This window comes from Corvus moneduloides, chromosome 1 (assembly GCF_009650955.1).
Source record: "Corvus moneduloides isolate bCorMon1 chromosome 1, bCorMon1.pri, whole genome shotgun sequence".
Taxonomy (NCBI): Eukaryota; Metazoa; Chordata; class Aves; order Passeriformes; family Corvidae; genus Corvus; species Corvus moneduloides.
The window spans coordinates 71,544,756-71,566,479 of NC_045476.1; the positions used below are offsets into that span (position 1 = coordinate 71,544,756).

The 21,724-nt window shown below is 40.8% G+C and overlaps 1 protein-coding gene and 1 long non-coding RNA gene across 5 annotated transcripts in view; one reads left to right on the forward strand and one right to left on the reverse strand.

The window, feature by feature from the left end:
- HIVEP1 (HIVEP zinc finger 1) overlaps nucleotides 1-21,724 on the reverse strand; it is a 128,748-nt gene that overhangs the window by 87,902 nt on the left and 19,122 nt on the right. The window lies entirely within an intron of this gene.
- Nucleotides 144-2,112, forward strand: LOC116446936. The gene is made up of 2 exons (XR_004241451.1): nucleotides 144-663; nucleotides 1,021-2,112. It is a non-coding gene; the product is annotated as an uncharacterized LOC116446936 (long non-coding RNA).

Genomic DNA, 21,724 nt, shown 5'->3' on the forward strand with positions numbered 1-21,724 from the left:
TCTTTTTTCCCTTTTTCTTGTTTACTCTTTTAAAATTTTTATCCCTTTGCACCCCTATTTCCTCTTTTTCCTTCTCCCCTTTTTTCTTCCCATTTCCTGCCTTCTTTATTTTGTTTTCCCCTCTTTCTTCTTGTTTTCGCCTTCCCCCTTCTTTTTTTTTTCTTTTTTCCCCTCCCCCCATATTTTTTGTAGGGTTGGTTTGGTGGGGGTTTTTTTCCTCTCCTGTTTTTTTTTCCTTGCATTTCCGACAGCCAACCAAGAAACAGCTGGTGCAGATTTAACCCGCTCCAATCCCATCTCCCACCATGGAAAACTGACCAAAGCCAAGCCGTTGGACAACCCGCCAATTCCCATTCCTACTTCCCCGGGAACAGGCGCAGCAGAAAAGGGTTGCGCCTTTGAGTTCTTCAAATTAATAACCCTGGGAAGGGCAGAGAGCCGGCAGATGAAAGGCAAGGTATGGACTTTGATCGTGCAATCGGAGCCATGCGGGCAGGCTCCCGAACCATGTGGAGCACCCCTGAAGGTCAGCCTGGGCTGATCAGATTGCAGCAAGAGAGCCACAGAAAGCAGGGCAAACGGAGGTGGAAAAATCTATACACCCAAATATCTGCCAAGAGATGAAAGAACAGTTTGCTTCTGATGCTGTGATTTATGAATAAGGTAAATGAAGCCGTAATCTAACACTTGAGAAGATGCTTAGGTCTTCCTTCAGGAAAACACTTAAGCATGTGCTTAAACCCATTATTATTCAGGGCAGCCCATAAGCGTTTGCTGAAGGTTAAGCACAACCTTCTTACAGGGAGCCCTTAAGTACTGTGCTGATTAAGGTGGGGTTTTTTTCTTCTAAATCTGAGCCACTGTGAAGCACAAAATGAATTGCCCTCATTATATTTTAATATTGTCTCTGTCTTCTTTCAAATTAAACCAGAGAATGCAAACAGAAGGTAAGTCTTATTTTACATTAGGAGGATAAAGCCCAACATTACATTCTGTCGTGTTTTATTTTTTTTCTTTAAGATCAACCGTGCATCCCTATGAATGAACACCTGAGGAAGAAAGAGCACACGGAAGTGATTGCTCTGCTACTCCTAAACTCTGGAATTCCCTTGATGTGCTGTTACAAGCCAGAAAGGATCACACAGAGCAGTGCATACATACATACATATGCTTTATCCACCGATCTCTTTTGAAGCAAACCTGAAAAAGTCTGTAGAAGGTGTACGCATTTCAGCTATTAAAGGTCATGGATAAGACAGCTATTTATCAGTTCAAGTAAGGTCAGTGTTACATCCACAGGCTGAGAGCTCTGCCTTTTGCACAAATGACACTGCCTGCCCTTAATGCCCCAAGAAACTTTTGGCAAGCTAAGCATATGTAACGAGCCACAAACCTTACATACAACCGCTGCAGTTCATTAACGTTCAACAGGAAGGTATCATATCTGAAACGGGTTCTGTTTCTGTATCACAGTGCATTTCCTCTCCTCTCCTCCAAGCTCTCCACTGGTGATTTCTGACAAATTGTATCCCCTGATGGAGGAGGAAAGCTCACCAAGTAGTGAATCGGTGGTTGTGGCTCTTACCAAGAACCACTCTCCTTGCTGCCATTTAGGAATATTCTACCCCACATATTAAACTATTGGTTCATTTACTTTCTTTATAAACACAGAAAAAGGGACCTTGGAAAACCAGTTTGTGCCAGCTTTAGACTTCTACTGGAGCTAAAATCAGGGTTTTGGTTGAATTCTATAACAGAGTTTTTGAGGAAAATGCTGTTATATAACTCTTCTTTTTTCCTTTCTGGGAGACAACCTAGGGAGAAGAGCTTATGAGAAGCAGTCAAATCTTCTATTGCAGGTCTTGAGACAGGTGGCAAAGTACAAGGGCAGAAGGTTACTTTAAGGTCAGGGTGTTTCCCATTCTTTCTAGGTATATCTAAATGCTACAGGCAGGCAGGAACACTTCTGCTACATTCACCTCCAAGAAACTTAACTTCTTCTCACTTGCAGTAATTTGCTGTACTAAATCCTGAGCTAAAGGCTGTATCTTCTTCCTAGAAACCTTGTTGTTATAAATAAATAAAGACAAAGAAATAAAGAATAATCTCAAATGTCTGTCCCTAAATAACCAATCTACCTTTCCAGAACTAAAGGTCTCACCATGCTGCTATACTTGGTATGGAAGCTGGACAAAAGAGATGAAGTTTGAAACTCAGATACTGCAACTGTCCTGACGTGCCTCACTCAGCCCTTCAAACAGGAAAGCAAACTCGAAGTAGTAGGTTGGATCTTAGAACCATTTAATCATTTAGGTTAGAAATACCTTTAAGATCATTGAGTCCAACTGCTAACATGGTGCTGACAAGTCCACCACTGAACTATGTGCCTAAGTGCCATGTATACACATCTTTTAAATACTTCCAGGGATGGTGACTCAACCACTTCCCTAGGCAGCCTCTTTGAATGCTGAAGAACCCTTTCATTCTTTCATTATAAGCCAAACCAAATAAAAAATTGTCATAGAAACAATTAAGAGAAGGCCATGACCATGCTGCCAAAAAAGCCCAAAAAGTACAGCTGTCCATGGATAGTGAAATTAGCCATGAACTTTACAAAGTTACTCCTTGGGGGAATGCTATAGAATTTCTGTTTAATTACAAGAATAAAAAAGGGGAAAAATTAGATGTTCAAAGTCTTTCTCACTGTTCTCACAGCTTAAATACATATGGGCACTAAATCAATACAAATATGATGAAGAAATTAGTAAGTAAGCAACGACAACCTTCACTGCTTCAGAAAGAAGCTCGAAACCAAAGAAAAAGATCGATGTGAGTGATCCCAGCTCCAAATTTGTAAACCAAACCTAGAAGAAAATGTCTCCTTATGTGAGATCATAGCAGGGCCCAAATGGCTTCAAGACAAAGCATACATGAATCACTCTCCTCTGTGAAGGCTCAAAATTGGATGCTCAAGTTAACCACCAGTGAGGTTTCCCACAGAAGCAGGACCTTGAAGAGAGTGTTACTGCTGGCACCAGATTACTTGCAATGACCTGGCAGCTTGTGATTACCACATGAGCTTCTCTCTCCTCCCCCACAAAACAGGCACAAAACGAGGGATGCTAACTGTTTCCGGTGTCATTGGGCACTGGAGGTCGTTGCACCTGTATCTCCCTACATTTACTTCCTTCTTGGAGGATTATTTTACCAAGCTATTAAATAAAGTTAACCAGCAGTGAAACAAGAATAGATTACAAACTCCATTTACTCTCCATTTTCTAAAGCTGAACTCCCAGTCTCTATCACTGCAGTAAAAGTCCAAGTGACAAAATAAACCTTGAACTTTGTTTCTTTACTCATCATTTTTGGAAACAAAAGAGCACCTTGTCCCAGACAACGCAATTTAGCAACTTCATCTGTATACGTGTCAGAAAGAGGGAGCAGAAAGCGTCAGCCAGCCAGTATCAAAACAAGCATTCCCCCAATCAACGTCACTGACTGGAATCGCGCTTGGAAGGGACACACACCAGTGGAGTTACTGTCACACCACCATGACCCAGTTCCAGGCAGGAAGCTGTACTCCCAACCCAGTGGTCTCAAAAAGTGGGCCACATGAGTAGCAACCAATCACCTAGGTACAAAATGAGCGGGAGAATAAAAAGGAGGAGCTATTTACCACCAGCAGAACTCAGCCTGCATCATCCTGTTAGCTCTCCCAGTGGCCTCCAGAAGTGAATGAGCAGGAAAGATGACAGAGAAGAGCTTTGAACTGGAACTCACTATTAGAGGAAAGGGGGGGGGGGGGGGGGGGGGGGGGGGGTCATAAGGGCAGCAGCCTTCTCAGCTTCCAAAGTCCCCAAAGGAATAATAGGTACCTTGTGCATGTGTACTGGTTCTCTAATCTCAGCCACCTCAACTGTTCCTGAACGCGAAACTCGGTTTCATTGAAAAAAAAGGATGACAAAATCTGTATATTCCTGATGTAGAACATTCAGCTGGCACAAAAGACAACACTGCAGATACAGGAAATGAGGACTCTTTAACTAAGTATTTGTCCCATTTTTTATCCAAGGTAATTCCAAATAATGAGCAGGGGGAGGGAAGTTCATTGTTATCCAGGTTCATCCTAAATCGGATTGCAAGATATATTAGAAAAAGACAGCACTTCACTTTAAATATGATTGAATAAAAATTCCTACCTGGGTTTGAAATTATCTTAACTAGACTTTCCAATGGTTTTGTCCTGTTGCGCTCTGATTTAAACCACGTATAACACGATTTTGAATCATATTCAAACAAGGTTCCTCAACCAATTTAAACTATATTTAGACTGCAGTATTTTTACTACTAAAGAAACCTAACAGAGGAACAACATGCTTGGAACATCTGTCGCAGTGATTGAAAGAAGTCTATGACAGGAATAGCAAACAGTTATTTTCTTTCCTGAGATGATGTCAATCTGTTGAAGCAAAGTATCAGTGAAGTAGATTGTTTCTAAGAGGTACCTCACTCCGGCCTGTCTGCTGCAAAACAAAGATGATTAAAATACCCCCTTGCTGCATAACCTTGTCTGCTTGCTTATTAGTATCTGCTATCTCTGTATCAGGGGAAAAACTCTTTGCCAAAGCTAGTAAGCAAGTTACAGCATTACATGAAAAAAATAATTCATTTGTTCAAGTCTAAAAACCTCCACCTAATGAAATTCAAATTTTTACATGCATCAACTATTATTTACATTTAGATTATCAACTGTATGACTCAACACAATCCCTAAGATACAGACCTCTAAGCAAGACTGTCTGTCACACAGCATGTTCTGCAGTGACAATCAGAACTGCACGTATTTATGACACTTTGCAGTTACTTCATGGAAGATGACAACAGACTGGCTCTCACTCTATGCTAATGCTGTTTCACCAGCATGGATTTCTACTTTTGGTCCAAATCAAGGTTCTTTCCTTCAACAAGTGTCTTGCCTGCCCAGACTACACAGGGGTGGAAAATGAAGGTGAAGAAGGAAGGAGTCGCTGCAGGTAGTGATTGGGCTCCCCCTGAGCACTAAGGTATAGGAAATGGACATGTCAAGCAGTGATGGATGACTCACAGGATTCATTACAAGTTCTTGGTGTATCACTGTCATGGTTCCAACTGTGGGGACTCAGCAAACAGTACCTCTTCTCGCTGTCATCAGGCTGAGGTTTCAACCCCATTGCCCACATGCATCACTCCTCTGAACTAGGATCTACTGCGGCCCTTAAATCAGGCACAAAATAAGTGATCAAGAGTGGCCAGTTACCCACATCACCCATCTGACTGACACCACCAGCACACAGATAAGGCAGGCATGTCTCTCTTGAGCTCTGATACAATAAGCCTTGAGGCTCAGCTGGAAGAAGACAGGTCTGGTAGGCTGCCAACACGACAGCATGGATGCCTTTAATAACCAACAACAGCACTGCATGACATGAGGCAATGCAGCCTGTGATGGGCCTGAGGCGGTGGCGTTCGCACGGCCTGGGTGTTCCCCTTGTGCTTGGTGCTAAACTTGGCTCAGGAGAGGCAACCAGCACCACTACTGGTGTTCTCAGACCAGCCTGGGAAAGTGCTTCTTATCAGGTCACAGCCTGCCATGAGGCTGCTGGATATGGCAGCACAGCCACAGCTGAGAACACCAGTGGTTTTCTATTAAAAAAAAACAACAAAAAAAAGCCCCAACCAAAAACCAACCAACCAAAAAAAGGTGACATAGTTGAGGAAATGTTGTGATAGGAATTAAGTAAGATGGGGACTTAAAAAATGCAGCCAAGCAGTTTCAGACCAGTGGATATGGATGTAAAAGCTTTCAGAGAAACTTTAGTAGTAAATAGCTAAAGACAGAACCAAGTATCAGCACTCAAGAAGAAATTACTGAAAATTACTGTAAGAAGGGTGTGAAATGCCAAAGGCTGCTGATTATTTGAAGAAAAAAAAATCAAGCAAGGACAGGGATACTTACATATTCTATGTAATAGTTTAAAATCCTATTTCCTTTTCTTATGTAAATATTCCTGTTAATATATATTGTTTAAAAAAGATTCATAAGACATTTATATATAAAATACAGCCTTGAAAGCAGAATTTATCCCTCCGCATAGTGTTTTCTTATAGATACAGGACTGTCTATTTCAAAAGGGACTGCTACAAAGGAATCATTGTTAACTTTCAACTTAACTTCCAGCATCAAAAGTATTTTGTGTACCAATCAAAAAAAAAAAAATCGTAATTCAGCCACAATTGTGAGCCTATGTTGGGTTCTTTTACAAAAAAATTCAGGAAAAGTTGGTGGCTAACTCGCCGGGGTGACCCCAAGACTTGCCTTATTGCACCCACCTCCACCCATGGCTCAAACCCTACTGTACCTTTATGAAAACCAATGGACATAGATCCCACCTTCCTGAGAGCAGAGATTTGATTTCACTTTGCATCCACTGCTCTTTCTGTTGAGCTCTCCAGGGGCATGTCAGCTCTTTGCTCCTGCTCTTTTTACCCTTCCTTAAATTCCAATTGAGGGACTTTAGCAAAAGCTATCTATTTTAAACTGGTGGTGTAGAGACCTTTCCAGAGCAATAAAAAGTAGGACAGAATTTTCTCTGTAGGTAGCAGACAGGCAGGGCTCCTTTTTGACTATTCGTTTTAATGCTGCCATGGTTTCGTTGTAGTATTAATTATGCAGGAGAGCGCCCACAGCTTTGTATAAGGATCTTTTTGAATTATTTAGAACAAAATAACATGGAAACATGGAAACAGTAGTTACTCAGCATTTCTGTGAACTGTGCAACTCAAATCTTAGCACTGATCACAGAACATGCTAAACAACAAATAATGTAGTCACCAATGCATGGGCCTTGAAAGATGAAGCACAGGTCAATTCCACAGGTGATTGTCCCTTTGTAGCAATGCACGTGCTCAAGGACAGAAGCAAAGTAGGAGTATAAAGCGCATTACTTTGTGGATTCACATGGTTAGCTACTTAAAAACACAAAACAAAACAAAAAAGCAACCCCAACCCCCTAACCCAGACCACATCATGTGTGGAAAAGATACACAGAATTGAACAATACATTTCAATTCAATTTTTGCCATTTTGGTTCGAAGTAGCCCAAGGTGAAGGATCTAATGGGATATGAAGTTCCCAGAGTCCCATATTATTTCAACCCAGTCCTTGGCCAAGTCAGTAATAGTTGGATCAGAAATTACAAAGGAATATAGCTGATATTTGATGACATGATTTTGCAGCCACCATGGAGCGCCCTTCCCTCCTGGCTCCCAAATCCACCCCAGCCTCCGGTCCTTGCACAGGACTATGAAACCATCCCCTTTCACGCTGAGGATGGAAGCAGCGTGGGGTAGCAGGTTTTAGAGAGTTCCCTTCAGGCTAATGCGGAAATGTCGAAACGAACCAGGGTGCAGTCATAGCTGCGTGACTCTCCGAAAGAAAGCATTTAGAAACAGATTCATAAACAAGGGGATTGCAGCTGTCAGTAGGGGCTTAAGACCCATAATCGGGATCAGACAACACAACGCGAAGCGCGGCATTCTCCGCAGCAGTTACTGCACTTCTGTCCTTTTTCCAGCAACTTCTGCTGACTCAGGAGCACAAACTGCTGACATCCCTCCTGGGAGTGCCTCACACACACTCCTTTACACACACACAATGTGGAAAGGAGTACGAAAGAACAAGTATATGTCAAAGAACTTTAAAAAAAGTTCCATGCCTTAACCACCTCTCTTTTTTATAAATACTCTCATTAAATGCTACACTGAGTGAAAGCAGCTGAACAAACAATCTTGGGATTACTGGAAAAAATACAGTGCTGAAATTTTGCAGGATTTTAGCCCACTACAAAAACCTATGTTTTTTTGGTCCAATGTGGAAGACAAATTGTTTCAATGAGTGAGGATTTCCCCTCTTTCCAGGAAGAAAAAACTCACTGTGCATGTGTAGAACATTCTAAATAACCAAAAGCATCATGGGACTTGCTCTGCATAGGTCCCCACTCTGGACACTGCAAGGCAACACTGCTATTCCATATGTGGGATAAAAAGACCACACAGAAGCCTAAAGTACCACTTCCCAAAACATACAAAATTACTATTGTTACAAGAAAATGCATACACACAAACCCAACTGAATTTATCTAGTGCTTTATACAAATATCACTTGAACTGAATTTTTTTCCACAAGGAAGATGAAAAAGTAACACAGAAAAGCAGCTTGGGCTGCATAGTGACAGACTTCAGCAGGCACCAGAGCAAGCAGGCAAATGTTAGTGTTAATACTATTAAGAACACTGTCTTGCATATACAAGCAAAACATTTCTTTGGCAATCTCCTAGCCTCAAACACTTTATAACCTTGATACCCAAACTGAACTTCAGCACATTTTATGCCAAAATCCCTTCAGCATCTGCTTCAGTAACTGTCGAAAAAATATTCAATGTTTTGTCCTTTTTTTTCAGTGAAATATTTACTCAGGTATTTAATCAGGTAGTTTTCCTCTAAGCCACTGTTACCCCTTTTTCTACTTCACTATTCCAGGCCTGCCTCACAACCAGGTTTCTATCTTTCACCTACTGCCCAACTTGCACTCTCCCAGTTAGGCAGGAGTTCTGTGGAAGAGAGCTAGAGGTTACAGCACACAATAAGATAGATAAGCATCAACAATATCGCACTCTTGCAAAAAAGCAAATGTTATGCTGGAACAGACAGACAGCAAGAGAGGTCTGTGACGAAAGCCTTCCGCTGTACTCACCATTACTGGATGTCAACAGGAACATTTTGGTCAAGTTTCACTGCTGCTCTCCATGAGATATGTGGGCAAATTGGAAGATATTCAGAGAAAGAGTAGAAAGAGGATAAATTAAGTATCTAATCTAAACAAAAGGAAACTGAAGGCAGAGAAGTTAAGTCTTCAATTCTTCAGAAGGAAGATGCAAAGACAAAATGAATGAGTTTTCAAATTTAAAGAGGAGAGACTTTACCAAGACAGTGAGAAAAGCTTTCTGACAGAAAGAAAAGCACAAGTAGATTTTTTTTTTGTGTGTGTGTGTGTGTGTAGAAACACATATACATCATATATGATATATATTGTATCTTTTTATTAGGGTGAGAACATGTATGTATATGTTCTGTCAAGAAATGCTAGTTGCTGTCAGAAATGACTTTGCCAACCCTGTCTTAGGGTAAGCAGGTTAGATCATTCCTTGGGGACACCGTTCAGCCCTGTGGTTCTGCATGCAGGCACACCACCTTGCCCTTTTCCCAGCACCAAGTGCCCACTGAGGCCTATGAGAGGAGCAGTCCCTTTATTTTACATCACAGAAACAAGAGAGACTTCAGTCTTGCTGTCCCTGGGAGTCCTGGGTGAAGGTCAAGTACAGCCTGCCCATCAACAGCAAGTCTAAGGCAGAATGATGAAAGATGATGTAGCCATGGTGGAGTACTGAAAGTCACCTGAACTGCACAAACAGTGTCCTTCCAATCAGCTACAGAGAAAATAAAATCAGGGGTTTGCCATTAGCTGCTAAGAGGTCTAGAAATAAGAAAGGGAAAAAGCCTACTGCAACACTACCTTTCACTTCTTTATACTTTACCTGCACATGATACATACTATTTGAGGACATCAGCCTTTCCTGCACCCTGCCTCTGTACAAAGTACATAGCTTTTCCCTCTCATGTGTATTTTGTCTGCACAAATTACTAGTAGTTTGGGGTAAAAATTATTTTACTTATTTACACCATGTCTCAAAAAAACAGGGATCTTGCTCATTTGACTATAAGCACTGACCAGCCATTAGGTGTCCAAACAAGTCGCATCTCCCACCTCACTGTGATTTAGCTATAGCTACAAGTTTGGGTTCAGTCAAAGTTCTTTTGCCCTGCTAATATGTAATCTAAACCCACTTTCTCTCAGTTTAAAGCCATTACCCTTGGTGAAAAATCCCATTAAAAACATGCTAGATTGGGGCTTTTCGCTGAAAACTGACAGGACTGCAGTCCAGGTGAAGATCTCAGCCACCACACATACATGTTCCTTTGGCTTTTCCTTTTACCACAATATGGAAATTGGCAGTGTATTAAGAACTAGAGCTCTCCAAGAAAACAATCCAGGCAGAGCAGAACACCTCGGTAACAACATTACTAACATTACCAACACACGCTTGCCTTAGCACAGCCTTGTCCACAGCACATGCATAACTAAGTTTCAGCAACTTGTTTTGGAGTCACATCTCATGCAAAGCAACTGTTGAGTTTAACTACAGCAGCTTTTAACAAACAGTTCATCAGAACCATTACATGGTATATCCAGGACCAAGGGTGATTATGTGAAGTGTATTTTTGTTCTATGCAGATGCATTAGGATTGTTGGAATACTGGGCTTTGTTTCTCTGTGTATATATATGTATCAAACACACATACATGCTCTCTGAACTTCGAGAAAAATAAAAAGAAAGTTTATTTTATACTTCTATTCATCCTTCTTTTTTTCTGAAGAAGCCAAAGCCTCATGCAAGGGCATGGCAGATCTGGCTTCACTGACAGGGTACCAACAGCTGGCCTGAGTGAGGTTTGTGTGGGGCACAGATGTCATGCTGCACTCATTTGGAAAGCACCCAGCAGCCACTCCTCAATTCATTCTGAAATCACAGAATGGTTGGGGTTGGAAGGGACTAGTCCAAGCCCCCTGCTACAGCAGGTTCACCTACAGCAAATGAGAAAGGTCACTTCTTCCTGGTTTGTATAAAGTTCCTCAGTAACCACTGTTTCCCACAGCAGTAAACTACAAAGAAAACTTAGATAGGCATGCATGTGCAAGACTGTTTTCTTAAATACAAAATAAAAAACTTCATGGACTAAACCCTGGCTGAAGGGTGGACATTCTGCAACAGCTGCTTTACCAAAACTGGGTAACTAATACGGAAGTTACCCCCTTTTTCCTAAATACCAAGTGCACTAGGATCAACAAACTATTTAGAAACTAAAGACCAAAGTTAAGGAAAAAGAAAAACAAAACAAAGCTGCGGTTCATATCAGAGAAAGTGCTGCCCATTTAACAACTTTCACTGATTTCGCCAGAACTAACTGTATTTATATAGGCATCTGAAAGGTAATTTGAAAAAATGGGCTTTAAATTCTGTTTTTAAAGACCAGTGTGCTTGGTTACACAACATGTTATAACCAAGTTTCTTCTTCTACTTGGAGCATTAGGCAGTTATAAAAGGCTCTAATGACATCATAAACCTTGCCAGTGTTTGATAATTTCTTAAGGGATTTGATAGAGGAAGCAGAAAGTTACAGAAATCTCAGTTTTACTTCTTTGGTTCCTAACCTTCTCAGCAGAGCAGTCATGTGGAAGAAGCTAATGTGAGTCACTAGATGAAAGAAGGCAAGTAAATACATTTTTAGTTCCTTTTAAATTAAAAAAAAGAAAATCTAATAGTATAAGCAAGCTTCAGGAAACTCTGGCTAAAGACTGAGCACCCAAGGTTAAGAACACTACTAAATTTTAGTGTTTTGTAATAAAACCTCTAATTTCATGCTGTGTTCAAGCCAGCAGTTACTACCTGAAGGAGCTTCCAAATTCAGTGCTACCTGGGTTGGGCAGCAAAGGCTCCATGCACCTGTGGCAATCCGCTGTTGAAAAATGTGGAAAAATCTGCTCTATCCCAGCCATGGTCCGCTCCCCACCTGCCCCCAAGGTCATCCCTCAGCCAGGGGTGATGTACTACCTGCAAGGAGGGGTTTTCCCCATGCACTGCAGCCCTTCACCAAGCTTCTCCAGCATCACGTCCGTCCTGTCGCTTGCACACAAGACACGTCATAGAAAGCTTGAAAATTCTGCATAGCCTCTTCTCTTTTAGGAACAACAGAGACACTGTTTAGTACAGAATGACTTAACAGTGCTGCTTTAGAGGGGCACTGCTGGCTTTACTTCCTTAGGATGTAAAGGATGATTCCTTTCTTAGGAGCTAAGAAGGATGAAGCTATTACTCACTTAATGACAGTACCTAGTTGTTTCTGCCATACATCATGTCCTGCCCTACCAGGGAAAACATAAATATGTACCAAAGAACCAAGTTCTGCCCCCAGAGTTACAGTAACTTAACTCCAGTGGGAAGAAGCATGCCCAGGAAAATCTCAGAAGGGGTTTTTTCCTTCAACTTTTCTCATACATGAAATATATGCATGTATAGCAATATCCCTGGTTTAGTCGTTCTGGTATTTGTTTTCCATTAAGCAGTATGAAACTTGCTTTAGCAAATATGTTTTGTGGGTTGTCATCCATAGCTTGTTAACCACTATATTCATTTAGGGACTACACATATGCTTTTTCAAATATAGACATAAGGGGAAGTGAAAATCATGCCAGAGAGCATTGGTTAGTTCCCAGGAAAGACAGCATCTAGAATTTGGCAGCCTTGAGACATGAGAAAAGTACAAACACAGTCAGACTCAAAATTTTAAGTCATTTGTGTGGGCCATTTTTTTTTATCTTGGTGATCCCAACTTCTACAATTATTTGTAGCTGAAGTTGGTCTTATTTTTTAAAGCAAAATACACACCATAGTTTCCTCCTGTTGTATTGTACTAGAAAATTATGTTTGCAAAACATCTTCCCACAATTCTGAGTCCTTCCAGAAACTTATTTTTGCTGGACATTTGATGAAAATACTGTTGTAATTCACTCTGTTGCTATCAAACCTCTTACAGAAGGACAGTAGGGTTATTAAACAGAAAATAATGAGTTTTCACTGGCTCACCAATGAAATAGAGAAGGAAAGTGCTCATACCAAATCACCAGAATGCACTGAGACCTGGTTACCACCACCCAGCAGAAAGTGGCACGGTGATCCCCAAGGTCAGGCTGAAATGATTTAAATTACCTTCACACATCAGAATAATAGAGGTCTTGGATCCTCCCAAGAGTCACAGTCAGCAAAGCCTTCTGTGCTTCATGAAGCCTGGCTCCCTGCTTGGACAGGGATCAGCCTCCCAGCATGGCACCTGGCTTGGGTGCAAGCCCAGAAAAGGTCCCTGCTCCCCAGCACTGGTGTCTTTGGGTGGCAGCTGTCATCACTGAGTGAGGAATCTGTACCTCACATTCATGTACAGCAAATAATAAGCTCTACAAAACTACTGTGCTAGCGATGAGGCTTGCTAATTGGGAAAAACACACCCATTCCAAGCTGTCCATTTAGCTTACTGTTTTGTTACAGCCAAGATGAAAGAATCTTATCTTAAGCTTACAGCATTTTACTTTAAAACAAAAAGATACTGTTGGTTTTGTTAAAAAAAACCAAAACAAAAGAAACAAAACAAAACCAAACCATAAAAAACCAACAACCAAAGAACACCCTCAAAAAAACCCCCAAATCCCCACCATCAGCAGAAGTACCTATCTAAGTGTGCGTAACAAGAGGAAGCTCATGTCAAACATCCCCTGGAAACACTCCCTCCAGAGGGCTGTTCCCCCCGCAGTACTCAATTCCAGCCTGTCCTAGGAGCTGTCTGGCTCCCTTCCTCACCAGTGCTTCACTCCCAAAGTGCGGAGTTAGTCACAAGCAGATCTGTTTTGAAGAACATCATGTGGCTGGGGAGACAGGCACTGGAACGAGGCCGAAGGCAGAACCTCCCCTCAACCACAACTGTTCTGTGCTGCTGCTCCTCTCAGTGTGAGGAGGGGATGGCCATCACTTGGTGGTCATCCATGCACTGCCCTCTCTTTGTTTTTCAGAGAATGGCCCTGTGCCCACTTTGCCTTGTTTGTCAGTCCAGTTGGTAAGAGACGATGTTTAAAGACAAGTCCGGGTGCTGGAACACAACACTGTTGAGGGCATTTGTTTAGTAGCCATCACCAAAGGTAAATGTTTTCTCTGCTGATGCATCTACTTCTTAACACCCGAGTTCTGGGATGGCTCTAAGCAGTGAACTCTAAATTTTAACAGGGCTTCTGCATGCATGGTTGAGCCTAAGGTTTAATACATTGCAATCGCAAAAGATATCTGTAGAAAGAACAGAAGAAAAAGCTATTTATATTGACATTAAGAGGAAGCCTTTTTGGGTTAAAAAAAAGCCCAAACAAAACCTTCAACTATGTTCAATTTTTTAAATTCAAAATTAGGAGTTTATTCTGCAAACTGTGATTGCACTGTGAAAGGGGAATAAAACCATTCTGTGTGCTTCTTGAGGTTTAAGAAAGTCATTAAATACTGCACGTTTATAATATTTTATTTGCCTCAGCTCCTGAAAAATAATTAGACACATAGGGGGCCCATTCAAAATTTTGATCTAGTTTACTGGAAAACTATTTAAGGGAAATATTAACTGATATATACATTGCTGAATCCCTCTGCCAATACTTGCTGATTATCCCAGCAGTTTTCCCTGCTAGTGCTGTATGAAAGAAACAGCCAACTAATTCATTAACCAGGAGGTGCTGATTACATACATATTGTTATCAAAAGCACAAACTACACTTTTTCCCTTCTCTCAGTTACAGTAATTTTACATGCTTGCAAAACAAGCAGACAGAAAACATTCAGCCTGAAACCCAATACTTAAATAATACTTGGGCATTGCCTCCTTAGGAACCCAAATAAGACACAGAGAGCATTTGTACACTCAAAGCTTAGCTAAGCACAGCTAGGAGCTATTCTCGATGAAGTATTCTATTTACAAAGGGGAAAATTTGAAAAGACAGAGAGCACTTCGCTTTGTTCCAGAACTGGAACATTCACTACCTTTACATTTATACGTCCTTTAAATTCAATTTAATTTCAAATGCAAAAAAAAAAAAAAAGAAAAAAAAGAAAAAACATTTTCTTTTTTTGCATGGCCTAACTACAGAAAACGTGGTTATACGTGTAAGGAATGGATGCTGTCTTCTAATAAAATGATTCAACTGGGTATTTTCAATTTTTCTCCTGCCCATTAACACCAGGCTGTGCTAAACCAACACAACAGTCAAGTGAAAGAATGCCCCAGACCCATGAAAAATTACCTAGATTTTTTATCAGCACTTCCTACCCATAGATATTTATGAATACCAAAATTTGTAGTTACAATAGACTCTCCAGTTATTTTCAGTAATTCATCACTGTGATGGCCAGAACCCCCCAAAATTACTAACTGTTGAACAGGCTAGTAGCTGAAGACTATTTAGGAGTATCAACCCCCAAGCCCAAGTCTTTCATTGATTTAATACATCAGGTTTGGCCCCCACGTAAAAGTAACAGTGCATGTTAATGTCATACATAATCACAACAAAGTGTTATTGCTCTAGAAGACAAAGTGCTACATGATTCAATAAAGTGCTTCTAGTGCATGATGTAAGTGAATTATTACGAGGTAAAACAAAGAAATTTTAAGGATGCTCCTCAGCATCAAGACCTGTTCCCAGATAGGCTTTAAAGATATGATAGGATCAGAATCTTGCTTGCCACATAACTGAAGGCAAAACAGGAAAAAATGAGCTTATAAAGTTTCAGATCATGTTTCTGTTGATTTTTTTTCTTTAATTCTAGGGAAGATTTCCCCTTAGAAAGGGACTATTATAAAGGCAAAAGACACCTATGCAGAGCTGGATCCTCAGATTTTTGTAGCTATAAAACACCTTGGCCAAAATCATAGCGAAATAGGTTGAATAGAATATATAGCAACAGTCTTTGTGTCTGTAATCTGCTTTATGCTTTACATTTCTTATTTGTGCTAACTCAATAATAAAGGACTTAAACCACCACCTGGCTGACACAAAACTAGTTTTTGCTTGAAGTTTCTCCAGCATCTCTAGTCACTTGGCAAGGTCACACTGAGGAGTAGTGATATCAAATGCCAGGAAAAGCAAGACTTTTTGCCAAGCAGGCAATGTCCAGTGCCTCCCTGGCACAGGGCAGACAAAACAAAGGCAAAGACAATCCGTGACTCTGGGAAATGACTGATTTCACTTATTTAGCCCTCCAAAAGAAAACACTGAGACCCATCACTTCTATTGAAGAGAGTTTTATACAGCATTTTACTTCATCAGATAATATTCAGGATGGCAAGGCAGTATTTTCACTATCGCCAACTTCTGATGTATTTCAGCAGCTCTTTTGCTTCTTTCCATGATAAGCCAAAGCATTCTACTTAATGATATTTTGCATACTCTTGGGCAGAATACTAACTACAAAAGGTAGGTGGATTTACATTCAGGAAGCCCAAAGCTAATGGCAGAAACTTTGCAGAGCTCAGTGACAAAAATATTATGTGTTTTATAGGTCCTACAGCCCTGCATCACCCTTACAGCATGAGGTTGGTAACTCATGCAGTATTTTCAGAAAAAGCTTTCCCTTACCAGTCCGGTCACAAAACCCTCATGGATTTGCATTAGGTTCCTAAAGGGTAAAATTGAGTATTTTTGTGCAAGAAGGATGTCTAGTGCAGTAGCTCAATACTGCTTCTAGCACTTGTCATGTGATGGTTGCTGGGGAATGGGTCGCAATACTTTAATTCAATGAGCTTCTGGAGGCGTGCCCCAGCCCCTGACTGCAATAAGGTACCTTTATTCCCTTCTCAGTATCTCACACAACAGCTGGATATCCATGCCCAATATTATTCTGTGCGATGTCCTGAGTTATACCACAAATGCCTTACGTAACACAGCTAAACCAAACTGCTCTGATGGCAGCGATGAATGAGGACTCTGTTGTTGCAGCCCTTGCCAACTGCGTGCATCACTCTCGGTTCCGCTAACGCCGAGCGGGGACAAAGGCTATATTCTCTCCTTTATGGCAGCACAGCACAGTGATGATGCTGTAAATTAAAGAAAGCACAACATGCTGACAACAGACTCATTACTACCTTCTTACTCTCAGTTCCAATACATAAATATAGCATAGAGTTCCTCACATTGTGCTGAAAATAATGGGAAAGGGGAATAAATGTGGGACAGCCTTTGCACAGCTGAAGAACATAGATCCCACTTCCTCCATCTGGATCTAATTTTGTTGGGTGTTTTTTGCACCAACCCTCTATCCTCGTCCTTACCTTTTCTTCTACGTATTTTCAGGGCATATCAGTAATTTAAAAAACAATCTTCTCTGGAACAGGAAAATATATACTCCTATGAGAATGTCCACCACAACTTCTTGTAATGTTATATCTCTCTCCAGTATCTTTACTTCAGACAAATAGAAAAAAATAAAGTTTGAGGAAATATCTAAGAAAGTTTCTTTCATAACTAGATGTAGACATTTCCCACAGAGGTATGTAAATTACATAGTTCTGATTGTTCATAACCTCTTGTTCTAACCCCTGTTTCTTGTCCAATTCTCCTTTCCCCCACATATATATATGACCTGGGCTGTCTGGCGGCTACGTGTGAGCTCAATATCATCAGGATATTGAGGGTAATCTAAATGGAGATTTCAGAAAGCACATATCTAATAATAAGGCTGTCTGCAGAAAACTGTGGGAATTCCAGGGAATATGACAAGCCTAGAAGGATAAGTATGCATACAGAAAAACCAGACTCAATTCTGATGTCCCAAGAGAAAACACTTCTATATCAATACTGTGCTTGCCTCAGGGACAAAGAAATGCCCATCGGCATCCTTATTATCTCTAGAAAAAAAATAGATGCAGAAATGTTTGACTATTTTCAGAAAGTTTATCAGGATTAAACACAGTACTACTAACAACTATAATGATCAAAGACTAAAGGGTACCTGACAATGCCCCACACTGCCAACAGTGCCTCTGGCTAAACAGCCCCACTCACACCCAGCCATGAGAAGCCACTGGTTAAAAAAACAACCCAAAAAAACCTGGAAGTGTTCATAATCTGACATTTCATGGAGATGATTACATTACAATTCCCATAATATTTGGAAATTAGATTCAAAATTGGAGAAACAGTGAATGTAATTCTACTGCCAGGAATAAAAAACCAAAAAAAAATCCTGAAAGGTCTCAGGTTAACAGGACCCTGAAACAAATCCCTCTCTGTACATTTGGGATATATTCTCATGCAAGCAGAAACAAAATTAAAACAGTCACTAACAGGAAACATGTTTTCCTTTTTCTGTGTTTCCAAAGGAAGCAGAAAATTTGGCGCAAATGTTACCCTTTTCTCAGAGGTGGCTTTCTACAGAAGTTAAGGCAAGCAAAATCACTATGTGAAAGCACAGAGGAAACATGCAGCCCATGCCAGTCTATGTCAATAATTAAAATACTCTGCCAAAAAAACCCTGAAAATAAGCTTAGGAAGAGTTCAACCATTATTAACAGCTTAGACTTTAAATACACAGAGTGAAAAATACAGCTACTCATGGGCACATGTTGGGCTAAACCAGCTGCTGGTGTAAGCAGTGCCCAAAGCTAGTTTTAAACTGGATTTGTTGGAGTGGAAATTACAGTCCTGAGCGGATTCTGTGACACAGTGACTGACCTGAGTGCCAAGGGGCAGTGCTGACAGGTCTACAAGGATCTTTTTGGTCACTTTCAGGGGTGAAACTGTATGAACTGTGGCAAAAATCAAGACAAAAACTCCACAAGGGCTGCTGACCTCTCCCACGCTGCTTCCAATTACATATTGTACTTTAAACTGTCCTTACAGAGATTCTGGTGAAACCAATCCAGAGACAGCCTAACCCTAATCAACTTCTTTGCCAAATAAATGAGTAAATAGTCCCTGTGAGTAAACCCTGAGCAACAAGAAAACTTGTACCTGCTGGACGTGGCCACAACAAACAGGTTCCCTGTGCTACTCACCGGCTTCTACAGGGATTTAATCTGGAGAGAGCATACTTTGACATGAAACTCCACAATCATTGAACCAGGATTTTCCCTAAGGTAAGTACAGTATGGTAGGAGCAAGAAAAAGAAAAATCAAGGGTTTTGATGTTGCATAAACATGCCTATTCACCTACTGGACATGAGCACTGAGAAATACCCAAACTCGTAAGCTTACTAACTTCCACGTGGAACTTAACATTTCAAATTAGCAACTACTCAAAAATATGCTATGTTTAAACATTCCAAAACCAAAGCACTTTGGGTTCCCTTATACAAGATTTTCTACTATTTTAGAAGAATCATTGCCTGCCCTGTAAAGTTCCTCTACTCCCTTTGGCTTTTCCCTTTTGAATTTCCCTTTTACTTACCGAGAACGTTTTGAGGTGGGTTTTTTTTTGGGGTTTTCTTTTTAAAATATTTATTTACTGAAACACTCCGTTGGAAAATGGCAGCACTGATACAAAATTATTTCCTTAAATCAAGTCACACATTTTAATACCATGTAATTACCTTGATAAGAAGTCTGGCAACTTTTGTTTACATGCCTTAACTTGCTCCTTTGTGTTCTGTAAGATATTTTGAAGTCATTAACTGGAAGTTACCGCATCTTCTCTGGTACACAAAAGGAGCCTTCATCCTGCACCCACAGTCATTTTGTGTCATTAATCTCCTGCATGATTCGAGCACATCTGGATTTCTGGTAAGAGCTTATGACCAGTAATAAAAACTATATATAAACTAGCTCAGTTTGGACTCCTGCATTCATTTGGGAAACTGTCAGCAGAAGCTCTCCCCTTGGTTGTAGCTGTATTACTCAACATGCAGTGTGCAGGAATTGTTTGTGGAAACATTTGGTATTTTTAGGCCTGGCCTCTCAATGGGAATTCCACACTGAAAATAAAGGTATCATTTATACACTCAAACCCCTTACTGTGTGCTCTGTTACAAATTTACATACAGGGGGTGGAGGGTGAATTGCTCAGTTACAAGCTGGAATTTACAAATGTTTTTAAGCACCTGCTGAAAATAACTACGAATTATGCTCTTGACGTGAGTACATACTTCTCATTTTCTGCAAAGAAAAAGATTCGGCTCAATACAGGACAGGAGTACATGTAAAATGGATCAATATTGAATGAAAACCCACAAATCTGCTTTTCTAATTCCTAGTTCTTGTCTTAGTTGCTCAAATATGTTCTTTTAATCTAATTTTTAAGGTAAGATACTCTGCATATAATTTTTCTTGATAAAAAGAAAAATGAAGAGCAAATAAAATAATGTCTAAAGAATACTTCCATGGGCATTAATCATGAATAGAAAGGGATAATCAGGAAGAAGCAAAGATGACTCAGCTGGAATATTGGAATATTTACCCCCATTTTTCTCTCAGCTGCATGCTCCAACATTAGTGTCAGATAAGGACAGTTATGGACAAAGCTTTTCTTTGAAACTATATTTAGCCATTTAACTGCAAACTACTTTTTTTTTGTGACTGGATAGAGGATTTTGACACTGAGCCTGGAAGCATTTCTGCACTTCCTCACCACCACAGGAGCACAGTTATTAGGAAGGGGATGAAGCAACCACCGTGACTTGGAAGAGCATTCCTGTAGCAATTCCTCAGCTCCAGTTTCCGAAGAAAGAAAATGGGTGGGGCGATTGGATTTGTTTCTGGAAAAAGCTCATCTTTTTTTCCAATGAGCTTTTTACTTAGAAGTCTGCATTGTTAGTTTAATGGATATTTAGAATAGCTAGCAAGAGCATCAAAAGATGCCAAGCAACGTGTGGATCCAGCAAAGTTTTACCAAGGGAGCAAAGAAGCAATGCGCCAGGAGTGAGACATCCCTTTCTTCACATGTTGGCAGACTCCTGGATGGTTTGCACACATCTGCTCATTGACACGACACAAAGAGCAGCAGTGTGGCTTCACACATCCATGCTGCAGCATCATTAGCCCTCTACAACTTCTAAACACTAAGTAAGCAGATCTGCAGTTCTCACATTGGGATTTACATATGAAGCAGAAGGAACAAACCAGGCTTTTTAAAATTTGTGTACCAAACACTTTTTTCTCAGGTGGGCACACATAAAGGATAAACCCATGTCGATTTTCACCAATGCAGCATCACACCAAGCTCCTCAGCACTCCTGGGCACACAGATGGCAACAGTGGTGAATAAGTTTTCGTCCCTCTGGGCAGCCAAAAGTCTATTCCCTCTACCTTTCCATAAGGATCTCATTCTCGTGATTCATGTTTTATGGTTCCTAGGCTAGTGCAGTTCCACAGGCATGAAGTCAGCTGCTTCACAGAGGTTGCATACAGATGAGAATTCCACAGCCTGCACAAAACTGGGGCCAGGCTCCACTGAAGCTGCTGGTGATTCAAAATCAAGAGTATGTGCCCCAATCCACTGCACAGGCTCGCTCTACACACAGTTCTTCATGTTCAGCAACATATCTGCCATATTCACTGCAACAGCCCAGCCAAACAGGAGACGCACAAACAGTTGCAGGGACACGGAGAAGGACTTGGCCACTACTGAAGGAAATTAATTCTCAGTGGCAAGATATCCAGATGTTAATTACTTCTCAGGATGAATGAAAGTCTAACTGTGTCTTCAGGCGCTTCATTTCAGTAATTCATTTGCTACAGAGAGCTTCCCTCAGATAAAACTCGTAAGAGGAAAGCGCAGACTGGGCAGCTGGTGATGTTGTTCAGAGCCGTGTCCCGCTGGCAATGTAAGGCATGGCCCTGGACAAACACATCTGTATTTCATTAATCTATACCCCGTAGTGCTACGCACAAATACATGAGCGGGTGGGTCTTGTAAAGAGAAGCACAGAACTCAAACATTTTAGGGAAGGGTTCTGTTGGAAAACACTGGGTCAGCAGTAACCACTGCTACCCATG